Below are 18,247 nucleotides of genomic sequence, written 5' to 3'. Positions count from 1 at the left end.
GAAAAATGGTTGAGGACAAATGATGAATTAAGTCACATAGTGAAAGGCTAGACAGGAAATCAGGAGCTATTGGTATATGTGCAGGGAATTTGTCATATATTTGCAAGACTAACAGTAGTATGGGCTTACTGTCAGAGAAAATCAAATTTAAAAAAATCTTTTCAGACACAAAAGTAGAAATTATGCAGGGCTGGAGAGGTCCCACTTCAATATGTGGAGTACCATACACCTCTTATCATAAGGACCTCGTTTGAAAAAAAAAAAAGCCATCAGAGTAGCTTTCATCTCTGAGATTGTTTAACATGTGTAACCGTGATATGAGTGTGTGTTTGTGTGTTTGCTCTGAGCTGATCTGAGCTGCACTGAACTTCGGTGCCTGCTGCACATCCAATACAATAATGATAAAGCATTGTATTCATTCTTAACATCAGCAAATCCCCTGTGGCACTCTGTGTGTATTTCTCTTTGTAGTCCTGTCCCTCCAAAGACCAAGTTGTTTATTGAAGTCAATTTCTCCTGAGATCAATAAGAACATGTCATATCTTATAAAAGGCGAGCCTGTCAGACATTCTCCCTCCATCCTGCAACCAAGACTCTGTTACCATTAATGTCATCGACTCTTAGGAAAACCTCAGTATTAGGTCAATATTTTAAGAATCAGTCTTTCAGTAAAGCCTGGGAACAAAGGCAGTGCAGCTACCCAGGCTCTGTTAAGAGGTTAAAACATTTAAAGAAGACCAATTAAAGCATTTTCTTGCCATGCAACTTGTTTAAAGTCTGAGGAGTTGCTGCGACCTATCATCAAACATTATAATCTAAAACCATTTGTGAACACTTGATTTTTGTGGCTGAAAAAGGCTCATTAAGGTAAACAAACTAAATTTTCAATCTTAATATGACTATACGTGGATGGAAAAGGCTTTAATATCTAAATATGACAAATCAAACAAAAGATAAAGTAAAATCAGCTCATTCAACCCAAGAGTGTGTCCAAGGTTATAACAAACATTGGACCAGAAGTTACAGTGCATCTTGCTCCTGAAATATTTTTTAAAAATGACAATGTTTTGTCAAAGCTTTTGCCCATAGATACAAAGGACATTTGTTGTGATTGTGGCAAATTCCATCACATAAATCAACAGCAGTTTGGAAAACTGGCTGCTTGGTTAGATTGAAGCACTATACTTTAAGCTTGAAACGTAAAAGTGTACAATAAAAGTTAGTGGCTATGTTTTATTTTTATGTTGTGTTGATAGTTATGTTACAGAAAGGATGTACAACAAAGGCTTGCATAGCTGACAAAACTCAGCAGGTTCAAATGACGGCCCTTTTTTCATTGTATAATACTTTTTTGTTACGGTCACCCTTATGCACACACACTAATGACATTGGGGCCGCCATGCAATTTGGAAACCGGTGGCTTTCTGAGACGAGCACATGGTCAGTAGGGGATGGAATTGAAACCAAAAACATAAAGATTAGAGAGTGCCACAACATGAACCACAATCTTCCCTCACATATGATTAAAACAGTGGTTTCTCGAATAGAAAGACCTATTCATCAAACCACTCAGATCTCCTCGCCCTCTGCACTGCACCTTGGTGCATGCGTGTCCCTTCCATGTCTCGGTGGGCAATACATGACACCAACATGACACTGGTACACTATCTGCTAATGGAACAGATGTATTACATGATGTGCCGCGATACGCGGCCGTCACGTAAGCATGACATACAGGCCCAATCAGAGAGAAAGAGACGTGAGATGAGAGAAATATTGCTTTCATCAGGAGAACATGCTTTCCTCTTTGTCTGCTGAAGATGGTGTCTGTTGCTGTCAGTGTTACAGCGCTTGATGTGGCAGGAAGGGACCCGCACCTGCTCCTGCTCTGTCACAGAGACTGCTCTAATAGAAAACGTGCTCTGTGTTAAGAACTCGCTCATCGCATTGGTAAGACCTCAGTGCGAGCCATCAGTGAGAGCCATCAATGATTTAGATCAACAGCACTCCTTAACAGGATCCGCAGGTGTGGGAGTGCTATCATTCATCAGTGAAATATTATCGGTTCCCCCTCCAGATACCTGCAGTGGCACTCAACGCGTTGGTCCTTCACCCTCTATGTGCCTGCCGAACAATGAGTAACATCTCTTTTTATCAATCATATTCATTGCACGGTGAACTATTGTTCCAAGAGAAGTGTAATTAATGAGCTGTAATGGAAAGGGACTCGACTGATAATGAACCTTTTGGTCAGATTCTTGTCAGACTCCAGAGAACATAGAACGAATGGGTAGGTTGCTGTTATTTTGCCCCCATCAGGCAAGCGATCACAAGGAAAGGAAAGAACAAAATGATATCGAGCAAACTGTGGACATTAAGATTACACTTGATTTATCTCAGATTGGCCCGCCACCCTACCCACGTTTCAACAGAAATGAAAGTTGTGCCTGGAGGTATTCACATGAATTTTTATTATGTTGCTCTATTCCCTTTAAACACTGAATGGGTGCTACATACACACATATCAGCTACTTCTGTTGGTGTGACTTTACTTCTTATTGTCCTTGTCTCTTCTTTAGCTCACTTCACTGCCTTATCAAATAGTTTTTTTTGAGTACACAAACTTCCGGTTGTTGAGGTCATTTAGCAAAGCTAAGCCTAAGCCCGATCCCAGTACTTTACTCTAACTATATCAGATATATCTCCATGTATTTCTCCGAAGAAAGAAGAACTCACCTTTTGTTTTATTGTGAGCTGTAAGTAAGAACTTTCTTTTCAGACTCATAAATAGGCTCCACAATCCACAAACCTCAGCGGATTATTGGCCTTTACACTACACGCAGCAATTCCAACATAATATCCCTTCCTATCCAAGTGGAAGCGGCAGTCTTCATTTGCCATTCCTCAGAATGAACATCACAACCTGTCCATCATCCCAGACTTCACCTTATGCCTCAGTGGAGCTGTATTATTATACCTATCACGCCCTCTTTGGCTCTTTTTTGACCTTAAATAAGCCGTGCCAGTTTCGTTTCCTCATACATGGTCTCATCTGTGGTCTCACTCCCAGCTGTCAGGATACCCCATTTACCTGCAACGATCTTCAGTCAGCTCCTATCAGGCCAAATACAGATGACAAAGCATCAGCCCCCAAAAAAGTCATGCCAGCGTCTGAAAGCTCATTGCATCCACAATGCCACCAGAAAGCACTCCAGCAGTGAGCATTAACATCTTCCCCCTCAGTAAAGGCTTCTCAGTGCATTGTGCTCATTGTCAGAACAATTTCATTTGTTTACCATTAATGAGTCAGACATGAACCATAACATAATTTGCCGCTTTAGCTTCAGCAGATGGGAGAAAGTTAAATCCGACATGAATATGTACGCTGATCTTATTCGCACTTGTTGTCATTTTTCTTTTGCAGCTTCAATTAATGCAGCTGGGTGGTTGTGTAGGAAGATTAATTTCTCATTACTAATACCATCATGGATAACTGTGAATTCATCTGTTAAACCAAAATAAATAAATCTGTGTTTCAGAGGCCAAGTGCGGCTTAAAAATATTTACAGAAAGAAGAAACTTATTGTCTTATCCACCAAAATAAATGGAGATCTTGTTCACTTTTAGGCCCCTTTTAAAGTTACTCTGCCAGGAAAAGTCTTTAAAATATACTTCCCAATAATTGTATGACTTCTGCACAGAGAATAAACCAATACATGAAGACAAGACCACTACCACTCATTTCCACTCATTTACAAACCGGTGTTGACATAAATCGATCAAAACAAAGTTGATTTGTTTACAAACAAACCAGAATTTGTAGCCATCTAACTGTGTTTTAATTTTGCTAACTGATGTCATCTTTGGAAGACTGCCGCATGGGTTTCTGGGATATCAAAGATGGCGTTGCAACAGCTCCAACGAAAATAAAGGCCAGTGGGCAGGGAGCTTTGCCCCCTGGTGGCGAAGCCCGCCACACCCCCGGGGGCTGGACCCCCCACCACCACCCCCACAACCCGGCGGGGCAGAGAAGGCCCCATCCTCCGAGCCCCAGACCGGCCCCCAGGACTCTGCAAGTATACTTATTTGATTTGTTGTCTATAAAAACTCAACTCAACTTATTTGTCATATTTGCTATCATTTCAAGTTTGAAAAACTAAAAATCTTATATTTTATAGTTCTGAAAACACAAACTAGGAGATTTGGCTGGATTTTTTGACTGGATTTAATTTAATCTTAAATAGGTAATGACATGCTGACAAAGTAAGAAGCACTAAAATTTAAATTTGTATTCAGAAAAGGATAAAAAGTGAAAGTGGCTCCGATTGAGTCTGAGACAGATTTCTTTTCACTATTTTCTTTTTGTAGCTATTACTTGTTTTGATGTGCCTTTAATGTAAAAAAGGCCTTATGGTTAAACTGTTTTTGTACAATTTCCCCCTTCATCCTAAAAGTAATATAACAGCTTTAGATGTTGTGTTTTTGCAAAGAAAACATGGATAGCAACCAATTTCAGCCCAGCACCCTACTTCAACAACTCCGTGCCTCGAGTAAAGAGAGTATCAGGTCTTTGAAGTCAAGTGCAAAGTAAGTGTGTTCAGGAACACTTTGTCAATGACCCTCTGGGAACGATTTCTACCTAAAGGACAAGGGCCAGGGGAACAAAGGAGCAAAATGTCAAAAAAAAAGAAAAAAAAAAAGCTGACTTACATTGTGCTGTTGCACGAGCCATTGGCTGTGCAATCCTAACAAGAGATGTTTTGGGCTGTGTTAAATACAATGGGACACTCAGCCTGCACCACCTGAAAACGTCAATGGTGTCAAGTTACTTAAAACATCAATAAACCAATGACTTTCACGGTGGAAGGTTTTTTTTTTCTTCTTTTTTTTTGGTCCTAAACTTAATCTGAAATCTAAGTGCAAGTAATATAGAAGCTAGAAAATATTCTAATTAAAACTAAAAATAAAATAACGAGGTTTTTTTTGTAGATGATTGCACAACTAGTTGAAACTCTGTCCTCTTTAATCCAAACCAATAAAAATCAGTCTTATTAGGTGTTAATTCATGACGTGGGTGTTGTTGAACGGTTGAATTCATAATAATTCATGTTAACATAGAATAAGGTCAAAGCAGCAATACCTTTGTTCTGTGAGGTTAGCTCACTGTGGAAATTAATTCAATATTTCCCTTCAAACATTATTGATCGACTGTTTTATGGCAATTTTTACTATATGGCATTCATTTTCAAAGGCTCATTATGAGCTAATGACAATAAGCCTCTCCACAACACTTGCATATGATCCTCCTCAGTGAGCACAAGGTTGCTGAGTCCTACATCTCACGGCCAGCCTCATTTTAATATCATCACTGTGGGGAAAGTTTTGATGAACAGCATTCAAATCTAAAAGTGCTGCACATTCTCACTCTGCCTGCATACGCACTGCACCTCCAAGTCTGTGACGCTCTGTGTTCAGTCATTCACAAGAATACAGCAGACACTGTTGAAAACTCTTCTTTGAAAATCTGTAATCCTTGTCAAGCAGTTTTATAACAGCTTTTGTGTCTCATCAGTGCAGCTTGGTTTAAAGCCAAACTCATGATCAATGGAACATTTAAACTTGAGGTTAAAGGCTTCTTCGCTTCGAAGGATGTTATATTTGTTATTCTTTGATAGCCGCCCATCTTCTGTACTGCTTCATCCAACTCAGGGTCGGAGGGCGTTGAAGGCAATATCAGAAGGCAGAGTACATCTTGGATGTCAGTCCATCACAGAGCAGGACAGGCAATTACACACAAACACGCTCACAACCTAGGGGTAATCTAGAGCCACCAACTGGCCTTAGTTACATGTTTTTTGGGTGTGAGAGGAGCTTGTTTTTATTTGTATTTTATTGATTTATGTTATTGGGAAAGACAGCTCAACATGAACTCTCTGTCATAATACAGATGAATACACTTGTTGTGTGAAGTAATGACAATTCAACTAGTTAACCACATTTTAATGTGAAGTAATATATTAAAATAACACATTGACTTTTGAATACGGATTATGACACAATTATCTAGTAAAATCAACTGATGTGCGTTAGGATCGTAATGGGTTCTACTTCCTGCAGCTTTAGGAGCTCAGTTGGACATGAATGATTAGCTTAATGTCCTCTAAAAGTGCCATTTCTTTAGGATCGAATCAGAGGTATGACCGTTGCTACCATAAACAATGTCATAAGAATTCAACTCAGCCACAAAAGACGATGCCCTTTATCAGTTCTGACTCCTGAGTCTTAAGAGCGCCATTTCAGGGCTCTGTCTCTTTGAAGTAAAATTATGCAGCACAGCTCAACTTCCCTGAACACAGGTGGCCCCCTCTAACCACTGTCTGTGCTGTTCCTGTAGTTAAAAGGAATTAGTAATTTGTCAGGGGGCCTAATCCCCAGTGGGGAACGCTCACATGCAAATTACCACTGTACAGGGCAGAAGCTGAGTGGCCCTAAGAGGCATCTAAATGCGTGATCATAAAACTAATGTTACAGCGTGCAACTGCATTGTTTTACTTTCATGAGATGCATATTGATCACAGAGTGCATTTCCATTTGTTGTTAGTGGCAATGGTATAGATTACATGCTTGATTAAACCTGTGGCTTCGTCCCAGTCACAGCTCAGGGTAATCGATGGTGACATGCTCGATGCAAAAACCCTGCACACAGACACTGTAGAACAGATGAATGTCCCAACTTTAACATTTACCATTTGCTTCCTCTCTCGAGCCACGAGGAAAAGAATATTAAAACAGGATGGGTCAAAAGCTTCAAGCTGTAGATATGCATTTTTCATTGTCCCATGTGCAGAGTGTAGTATCAGTTAGTCATCATGAACAGAGGATTGACAAAAGTGATCACCGATCCCACAGCATTAAATGAAACATGAAATGGTGAATAAGCTTTACGAATGTAGCACACGCTATCGCTGCAGCAGTCTCTTGCACGATCGGTCAGCTTCACCCATTCACACACCAGTGGTGACGGCTACCATGCTTGGTGCTCGCACACCATTGGGAGAAGCTTGAGGATCAGTGTCTTGCCCAAGGACATGTCAAGACACTCACAGAGCAAGGCGGGTTCAAGTGGGAACCTTTGACAAGATCACGCGCTCTACACATCTACACAACTGGCCCACCAATGCCCATGATACAGTAAAGCAGGGGTGTCAAACATAAAGCCCGTGGACCAAAACCAGCCTCAAGGGGCTCTTATCTGGCAAAATATTTCAAGAAGACATGGATTTTTTTTAATCAATTTCTTAAGAGGAGCGGACCCAACAAAACACTGAGACATGAGCCGAGATATCAGTGATGCTGCCATGAAAGATAGCGTCTTTCCTGGCATTGTGAAAATGCAAACATGATGCAACAGTTATAGGAGAAGGTATTTTAGTGGCAGTTTGCTTTGTTTACACCAGAGAGTATGACTTTATCTTCTAATCATAATAATTTTTAATGAATTATTTCGTTTTGCCAAAATACATAAATGTTCATCACTTATACTATGTGCAACAATATAGAAAAACTTCAGTTTGAATTTAAAGGTTATTATGGCACTATCCTACCGGTCCAGCACACTCAAGATAAAACTGAGCTGAAGGTGGCCCCTGAACTAAAATGTGTTTGACATACCTGATGTGGAGGATTCAAGTCGATACTGTTGGAATAATTTATTGTGACCTAAAATAACTCTGATTTAGAAACCTGGCAAGTTATGCAACTACATATGTTCAAACATATTTTGAAACTTTTGGATGTCTTGAATGTGTTGATTTAAACATGAAAAACACTAAGCTTTCTGACCTATTGATGTGATTTAAAAAACAAAATAAAACAAAACAAAACAAAGCAGAAACAGGCTGCAAAAGATCTCTGCAAACCTTCAATGGAGCAACTGGAAGAATCTAGTATGAATCACAATGACAAATGAAGATAGTTGCCAAAAAGCATTGCCTCTTTCTTGAACCAAAGATTTTCTTCAGCTGTTGGCAGAGCATCCGTTTTTACGCTCCACAGTACAGTTTGAGATTTATTGGAGGCATTTTTGTGTGATTTTGAGTCACTGTCGCATCCAGTCTGCCCTCAGGTCAGTTCTCAGGGATTTGGCAATGAAGCCAATAATGTTTGTCATCTACTGTGACCTGCTGCTCTTTGTCTGAGCTTGAATAGATGCACAATGCTACAATATATACATTCCTATACAACCTATATAGATGCACAGAAGTGATGTTATCTATAATGTTTACTCATATTGTGTTAATTATTCAAGGCTAATTTCAAAGTAAATCACATGTTCAAAATGTGTCATTCCTTCCAGTGCAGTTGGTGTTTATGCTGAAAATTATAATATAGCATATCTACTATATGTCTTTACTTCAGGTTTTCATAAAATCACACGGGAAAGATGTCTTAAACACAGCAGCACCTCAACTTTAAGTTTCATGACCCCGTAAGCAATTTAAGACAAAACCCACAACAGTAACACTTTTGATCCCAAAAACTTTTAACTGGAGTTAAAGCGGGTGGTACCTGTTTCAGAAACACGCCTGGCGTCATTTCTGAACAGTTTCTAAGAATTGCACTTTGAATGAAAAGACCACATCGCCGTTTGATGACTATGATTGTTGTACTATTTGTTGGGAGTTGAGTTCTTAGAATTCATTGAATAGGAAAGTTTTCTGGCACATTGTTATAAGACTGTCAACTTTACAGACGTGATCAAGTGTAAATAAATAGCAAATTTTATTTGTGCTAGAGGTTTTCAAAACTCAAACTGCTCTGATGATAAGGACTTATAGTGTTTCAAAAGTCCTCTAAGTGTCAGTTATACATAACAGCTGAGGCAGTTTGGTTTTTTTGAGGTTTTCCTTTCAGGTGCATATTTGAAAAATAAAAGTCCCTCGAGCATAAGCACTTAAACGGTCTGCATGCGAGCGGAGACTGTGACAAGGAAACTGTGTATATGTTTAGGCGTTGGGCGGTCCATTAAGCTTCATTTATTCAATGTTAATAAGTGTCAACACAGCGAGGACTAGTTAGCGTTGCTTGCTCTCCCTGGGCTCCGTGGTGCTGCGACTCTGACAGATAACAAACAGCTGCACCATGGGGGATGCGGCAAACCAATACATCATGGAAGCAACAGTCGACTTCCCCTTCCCTCCTTCTTCTTCTCTCTATATTCCCTTTTCATCCGCTCTTCACACATCGGGTTATTGCATCGCCTATGTCATTCCTGTAATTTGTTTTTGTCAGTGTTTGCTGCTTGTCTTGGAAGGCCTGTTGTGTCTCAGCTGCAAAACAATAAAAACAAAACATTGGCAACCAGTGTTCCGCTAGCACGGTGGCTCAAAGAAAAGATCAATCCGAAGATATTTGCATTGTTGCAGTTCGTGAGGGACCGCCTCGGAGCTAAAGGTCAGAGTCAAAGGAAGTCTCCAGCCCAGGCACTTGAGGATAGAAAATTGATGGGATTTCTCTTATTAGGAGTGGTAAAGAACACAAACAAAAAACATGTGGCATATTTTTTTATTAGCTATTATAAGTACAGAGCTAAACACTCCAAAAAGGTATGAACATGGCACATGATTCTCGACACCAGTGTTCTATTCAACAGACAGAATTAGGCCATGAGAACACCCTAAGGACTCTAATTAAAAGATCTAATATTAGCAAGTAACTGTAAAACTGTGGGGTTAATAGCTATTTAGTTATCCAGCTTAATTTCTAGCCTGCAGCTTTCCATGATTCCTATATCGAATAAGTTCGAACATTGCTGAAATGCCTGTGGTTGTTTCGGGTACATTGTTTCTTAGCAATTGTTAAATGTGCAGACCAAGTGGAATATTAAAATTTTAACCTGTCAAATAGTTTATTTATGTTTCTGTCATTAATATTTTTGAAAGAAGAACAAAAAAGGGATAAAAATATGAAATGATATATGGAAAAACGGAGTTAGAGATACTTCTGTTCTTGCCCCTAAGACGACCCATCAATTACTTGATGGAGTTTACGATGCCAAATGTTTTGGTTTTGACAGTTTCACAAGCTGTGTTAAGGTTTTGCTTGCATAAAAGTCCACAAAAATGAAACCATAGCAGCTGTCAGGGCCTTTCAGCTTACTGTGTATTTGCTCAGAGGTGGGGGAGTGAACGACTCTATATGGATAGAATAAAAAAGTAAATGTTGAGGAGTTATTTCAAAAATCAAGACGTATTACTGCAGCTGGCTCAATTTCACTGAGCTTCCATTTAAAGAGTACAAAACACTCCACACCTATAATCAATTAATGAATTCACTAATTGAAAGTTGCACTCTTGTGTTTTAATGAAAGAAGGCCAACAATAGATCAGTGCATACCCCTGCTATTCATGTTTTCGCTTTGCTAATATCTTTGTTGTAGCAACAACAGAGTCGTTTCTTGAGTGACATTAAGGAATTCAATGAAAACACAAACATGTTTATCACTCATGGAAACGGATGACTTTTACAGTGAAATTGAGAGCAGAGTTCACGTGTATCAACTCTGCTGCAATGTTCTCCCACCTGAGTAAAATATAATTAATTGAAACACAGCCAGCGATTCACAGTGAGGGACCTATTTGCTCTCAGCTTTATTATGAAGAATCTGTCAAAGGCCACGGACGGTCTCTGAAATCAAACCAACAAGCGAGCATACATACTGTTCGTGACATTAGAGTAAATGGAAACTGGATGCAAATGATATGGAAGAGGCTGATACAGGATTCAGACTTCAATACCAGACTTCAATACAAAAGTCTAAAGATTCAGCTGCATGAAAACCCTCCATTTTAAAGAAATGTTCATCCATAAAGGACCCACATTTGTACTTATGCAGTTTCTTCATTTATTTAATGTTGGCTTTTAGGCGAGAAAATATTCAGTTTCAAATGAGACTGAAAACTGAATATGTCAAGGATTGCAATTCAAATTATATCTGTTTCGTGATTCTGTACATTATTTTGCTAGAAACGTGAAATGGTTGATGATAAATAGTTTCCTGGTGGATTCTGGATATGGTGATAATTCAAAGCATTTTAATGTGGAACCATACAATAAGGTATGTATTTAAAGGGTAATTGAGGCTGCAGGGTCTCCAGTATCTGCAAGCTTATATGACCTCCCTTTATAAAGTGTTCCACTGAGAACCCCATGATTGGATGAAAATGTGAAACACCTCAAGAGGGCAAGACTATATAATAGACAGACCTCATAAAGGAAAGGGACATCCATTCCACATATGTGTAGCCATGGAAATGGTTGAGCTTCATGTGGGTTGTGGGTGGAGCCAAATGAAATTAATCTAAAATTAATATGAATGAAGTCTTTTTTTCCTTCTCATAAAGCCCATCCAGCAAACCTACTGATGCAGATGTTACTTCCATAGATCAGGGGTGTCAAACATATGGACCTAAAACTTTCAAAACATTGGGTGAAAACTGCAATTCGTTTAAATGATCAATGAACGTAATTACTGCTACCTATTTATTTACCATGGCTCAAACAATGATTCCACATTGAAATTCTCGCAAAGTTAAAGCGAGACAAATAGCATTAGCATCAAAGCCTATCTGGAAGGTTTAATTTGTGAGCACGAAACGCTGACATCAAAAAAGTAGAATTTTGCTAGAGAGAACCCAAAGATGAGTAGTCGGGGTTTTGGACGTGCCCAAGAAAGTTTATGTAGACGTTGCAGAGAATACAAACAGTCAGTTGACTGAGGACAAAGCTGCAGGTCTGAGCAGAACTCTATGTAACGCTGCCATTTCTGGTCTTTCTCCAGCTTATTGAGAATAGCAACAGTCCATATTGTCGCCTGGCGTTTGGGGATGTCGACTAATCAGAGTTCATGATCCCTCATGAACTAATTTAATGTCAGGGCAGTTTCTATTTCAAGGAAACTTGAAATCGAAATCTGCTCCTGAAATCATAATATTCTACACCAGTATCCTTCACCAACATTTGGCTGAGAAGAAATACTTTGGCACATCAGATTTCAGATGATTTAACTGGTTCAACTCTAAGAGAGCACAAGGTTGAATTGTTTGTTGGAACAAAATTTCAATTAAAAAGATTTGACACAAAGGGGAGATATTTGTTTTGCATATTTAGCTGTTTTCTGCAGCTGAAGGCTTCCTTAAAAAGAACCTAATATTGAAATTGTATTTATTTGTCTTTAAAATACCAGTTTGTGCAAGTGTTTTTGAAAAATGATTGAAATAAATGTAGACTAAAACATGCACTCATTCCAAATTTTAGTGTAACATGTATCTTAACTCTGTTATTTGACACCCCCCCCCCCCCCCCCCCCCCCCAAAAAAAACAAAAAAAAAACAAAAAAAAAAAACATGCATCCTCCCACCAATTTCATTTCTTCAGTGGAGCAGTAAACAGTTGCGATATTTATGATCCTGTGATTCTGCCAAGCATTTCAAGATATTCAGAAATATTACTATCTGGTTATTTTTTTCCCCTATCTCCCACTCCTCACACACTGATGTGCATTTATGGTCTTTGCAACATCCAAACATCCATTTCACACAGCTGTGAACAGTCTTGCCGAGCTGGTTTCTACAGTATATTCTCAAATAAGACCTCCTGTAAATCCATATCAATTGACACACGGCGGATGGCCACCTCCCCCCCTACATAACTCCAACTTAAATTGGAAGCTAATCTGGCACAACATGCAACGATCTTGCTGGAGAACTGATCATCAAGTTGGAAATTGTGATTTAATAGACAGAATAGATGTCGTCTCGACACCACAGAACTGCGTCCTGCGCACTCGAAATGCAACAGCACATTTTCTCATGTGGACTGGAAGTGTTTTGAGAAAGTTTTTTTTTTTTTTTTTTTTTGTAATAAATGCTATCAAGAATGTTCTCCAAAGAAATGTGTTACCACATGTCTTGACAATTCTAGCTTGGCACTGTATGTGAGGCGCAGAAGTGTCTGTAATCTGTGTGTCTGTAAACTCTTTGTAGAAGGACCATCTGTTAATTAACAACTGGCACTTTTTGACTTGACATGGAACTCAGAAAACACAGAACTGCAGATATGATGCCTGAGCATACACATACAGAGCCAAAGGGGATGTTTTTCTTTTCTCATTCTTTTGCATTTTGGTTCTCCACTAAGGCTGCATTGAGTGGTTACGTCTCTTGCTTCACAGGGAAAAAAAGAATTTCCTAAGTGGAGTTTGCTCCCTCAGATACTCCCTCGGTCAAAAACCATGAAATCTAACTACCCATAATTTATTAATCCCCTTGTGCATTTTCCTTTTCTGCATTTACCCATCCTATTTCTATTAATAAATAATCAATTAATCTATTTTGTTGTGCGTTTTTGCTGTTTGACCAATAGATATGAGGTAGAAAGACTACGGTAATCTGATCCCTGACAATATGCATCACAAGAACACTTGATGGCCAAGGTAATTAGAGGTCAACACAAACCTTTAACTGAAGGCACTTGAATGTAATTGTATATCTATTATCATCACTGTATTATCGCTGTGAGTGAGTGATTTTCTTAAGTAAGTGGTCTCCTCTTGTAAACCTTACCAAAAACCCTTCTCACACAAAGATTTCGTTTCAGGATCATTGTGTTCTCAACACACCCTGCTGTGTATGTGATGGTGGAGAGTTGAAATGATTTATATCAACTCCTCGGCTCCATTGTATCAGAAAGTTGAGATGATGTCTGAGTGAACAAGTGAGGCAGTATGCACGCACGCACACACGCACGCACACACACACACACACACACACACACACACACACACACACACACACACACACACACACACTATTGAATTATGTGTTGTGCCCATGTCATATCTCTGTTGTGGGCAGCTGCTGGCTGTTAACAGCCTTACGAGCAAGAAGGGAACTTCTGTGTTAAAGGGGGCTCAAGGGGAATGGGGCTATAACTTCTTTATGGTTTCCATGACATCAAAGCCACAATGTGTGTCTGGTCAGGAGTCCCCAAAGGCCATAAAAGTCTTTGACAAAGGCACATCGATAGAATTGGGGGTAAGGAACCAATACAATCCAACCATCTATCTTTTAACTGGTTTGATACCTTTCAAATAACGTGGTCCATTTGATCAAAAGTAGAGTTTATCTGAAAAACAGCTTATGTTAAATTTGCCTCCAAAAAAACTATTTAGTCAAAGCCCCATTTTACATGACAATATTTTCAAGTGAAAACAGAAAACTTTCATTGCAATATTTAAGCAACAACAGTGCCACTGAAAACACACCTGGTCAAAAGTAGTTCCCAAGGTGGAACTTTTTGAAAACACTTCAAATCCATCCACATGTAAACGGGGGGAAACACAGCTTTTCTGAAATGCTGCTATTGTGCATGCGCACCATGGCCGTAATGAATAGTTCTTTGTCACATGCGTGAGTAGATGGACAATGACAAAAATGGGGGCCTGCACAGTGATATGACTCCCAGTCCATATTCTCCTGGCACTTGGTAGTTTTATCATGTAAACTTGGCTTCAGTGAAGATTTGTTAGCATGGGAAAAATCGTCACATTTTATGTTGTTAACAGATGTTGACATTTATAGGCAATAAAACTTAACTCTTCTCGTGCCAGAATGAAGCCTTGTCAGTGACGAGCTGTGAGCGCCAGAACTGGGAAGGCAGGACATTACATAAGCAAACTACCAATGACAACACCAACAAGCACAGTGGGTAAGATTCACAAATGACAGTAAGCTTTTCCCTTCATACCAAATGCACTCAGCATAGGATTTTATGTTGACACACTAAACAAGAATGCCATGGCATGATGACATGACACACAAAAACCTCTTCACTCCTGGTTGCCAACTTCCAAATATTAACCTAAACTAGTACTTCACTGTTCTATATATAGTCTGCAGATTTTGTTACACTGATAGTTTTGTCCTAAAGCTTTTAAATTCCATGATATTGATAACAGATTTGGTGGGGGAAAAATTGCTTAACCTCCTCTTATTTTCTTTATATCATGAATTAGCTCTTTTCAGAAATTAAAGAGAAAAAAATTGGACCTATGACATGGAAATTTCTCCTGGACTCCCATGATGCTCTCTGGTGCCTCAAAGGAGAGACCTGCCTCACAGTTTGACAACCACCTTCCTCAACGTGGGTATTTTAAAAATGAGACATCATTAGTGTGTATCAATTAAAAATGCTGATGCTTACTTGCAGACACAAAACAAGCTGAAAGTCATTTCGCTGTCGCATTTTTTTTTTTCATATATCTCCGTCTGCGGTGGGATCCACAAAGGTTGTCACAACTAATTCAAAATTCATTATTCAGTCTGTCAGTGTGACATTTTAGAGCCAAAGTCATGTTTTAACCTTGTCCCTAATCATTTATTTATGAAAAAAGTAACACATGTTTAGAAAAAAAAGACAAAGTTAATGGAGATACAGAGCTCCATCCCAGCTGTTATTGATGCAATTGTCAGTTCAGACATTTGTCGGTTTGCTGTTTGACATTCATATCATGTACATGTAAGTGACCTGTCGTAACCTTTTGCCAGATTACTTATTCATATGAACACAGTTCAGATAAATGTGCCCTGCTCTGGGCTTATTATTCCATTTCCTCTTTTGATTCCCCCAGCAAATTAACATTAATGGAATCATCAGAGTGCAAGTAAACAGAGTGCAGCGTTTTTGGTGTGCACGTCTCTGTTTCAGGTCTTTTTTTTTTTTTTTGCTGTTTATCCATCATCTTTGTGTCCCGAATGTTTTCCTAAACTTCATTTATCTTTTGGTTTTTTGACAAAAGGAGCACTGACTTTCCATCCACTCGACTTCTCATTTGGAAATTCCATTTGGCTTAATAAATAAGTCATGTTATTGTGTACTAGGTCCAAACCTTGCCTCCGTCCACTTCATGAATTCTGCTTGCTCACGTATTTTTTCGTGCATGGATGTGACTGTTCAGGCTTTTCCAGAGAATAAATGAACAGCAGGGTAGTAATGTTTTTGACTGTTGAATTGGCAACCTGAAAAGACTATTTTGGAATTAAGGTGTAAGATATCAGCGTCAAGTCTTTAGATATGGTAGTATGACTTCAATTTATTTTATTACAAGATTGTGTTCAGTTTTAACTCCTTGATGTGACCAGAGCAATAATGGAGGATTAGGCCCCGAACTCTGTATGGAGTTTGCGTCTCTTCCTTTATCGTGGATATTCTTGTTTCATCATATCATATCATCCTAATAGGTGAGCCTTATTTGCCCCAAAGTGTGGATGTGAGGTGTGAGGATGCCTCTTTGTTTGCCCTGTTAAACAATGGCGACCTGTTCAGGGTGTCCCCTTCCTTTACTTATTGTTAGCCGGGTTTAGCTTGAATGCCCTGCAACCAATCTGATGAACTGCTGTAGAAAATATGTCCAATGTCCAATCTGCTTTTAAACTAACTTTAATCACTGCCAGAGGTAGAGGGATTTTTTCACCCCTGTTATAAAGAGGAATTCAGCATGATGAATAAACGGAATGATGAATAAACCAGAGGGCGGGAAGATTTCTTTCTGTCCCCTCCTGGAAAATGCACAAAATGCACTGCTTACAAATATAGCCTCACCAGTGTCACTCCAACACATTCAAGGACTTGTCACTAAGCTTTGGGCATTCATCTTTAAGTCCCAGGAGTTACAGTGTGTTTTAATGGGCTGAGGTAACTTCTTTCATGCTCCAGAGTTCAAGGGAATGTTTTCTTCATACATAAACCTTAGACACTGCAGCGTGTTAAACACTGGAACATACTTTGCTTTCCACAGATTGCTCACATTGGCACTCCAGCTGGAAATCTTGTCCCTCGTGCTCCATCCTGAAAAGCCTCACAACATTGTACAGTCACACTCTGTTGAGTGGTCAAATTTTTTGCCCCTCTACCCCAATTTCTCTGTTTGGCACTTTGCCTCAGAGGACACCTTTGCTCCGTTAGAGTAGCCACTTGGGCCTCTCACACTTGTTGTTTGAAATGTTTTATTGTCCTTTCGCCACTGAGCCCTGGAGTGGCTTGTATACAGTTCTCCCTGGAGAGTCTGTTGCAATATAAATGCGTGACCATGACATGTAGGAATATATGCTTGAAAATGTGAAGTCTCTTCCAGCTCTACAGGGAGAAGTGCATGAACATCGCTAACAGCCTTAAAGAGATGCAAATGTAGCTCTGGGATTTGTTAGGTTGAGGTCATTGCTTTCCTCAAAAATGCACAAAGCACATCAGCCTTATTTGGTTAAATTATGCCTTCCTAAATCATATCTAATCTGGTTAATATTTCCTTTTTGCAAAAGATTGGTGGCAAATCATTTTTGATTAAGTCACAAGCCAACTAAATTGCGTAAACAGTAAAGTTTCAAAAACTGAGCCGAATTGAATTGCAAATTATTTCTCAGAAACACCATTTTCTAAACAGTCGGCCGTTTCAAGAAGCCCCTTCTATTTTCTGACTTGAGACAGCGATCACTGTGGCCCCACAATAGCATGTGATGTTCTCTGAAAGATGAATGTACCCTTCAGAGGGGTCAGACCTTCAAAATGTCAGTTGTTAGATTTAGTAATGCATAACCCACTGGCAATCTTTAAGCAGCTTCTCTAAGACATTGTTGTCCCTCATAAATCTTGAAAATGTCCTCTGTGCTTTTGTTGGGACACAAATGAGTAGAGACAGGCTATGAATTGCAAAGCCACCATTTTTTCTTAAAGCAGCAACACCTCTGATGAAGAGCTGCACCAATGATCACTTACATCATCTTATAGAAACTCAAAATGATTATTCAGCTCCTTTTTTTTTTTTTTTTAACAAAACTGAAGATATCACACATTTGAATCACAGTGTAAAACAGTAGGGAGTTTATCTTATTCGAGCAAACCATCCATCTCCTACGCTGCTTAATCTTGTGCAGGATCGTGGGGCACTGAAGCCAATCCTAGCTGACCATGGGTGAAGGCAGTATATGCCCTGCACGGGTTATCATTCCATCACAGGGCAGACACAGAGGCACAGAACCACACACACTCACAGTAACCAATTACCCTCACATGCATGTTTTTGGACTGTAGAAAGAAAGGCCACAGAAGGACACAGGAAGGCCACAGAAGGTGTTCAAACCTGGACCTCCTTACTGTCAGATGTGAATGCTAACTATTGTGCCACCAAAGCAAA

This window comes from Blennius ocellaris (assembly GCF_963422515.1).
Source record: "Blennius ocellaris genome assembly, chromosome: 15".
Lineage (NCBI taxonomy): Eukaryota > Metazoa > Chordata > Actinopteri > Blenniiformes > Blenniidae > Blennius > Blennius ocellaris.
This window is presented reverse-complemented; position numbering follows the sequence as displayed.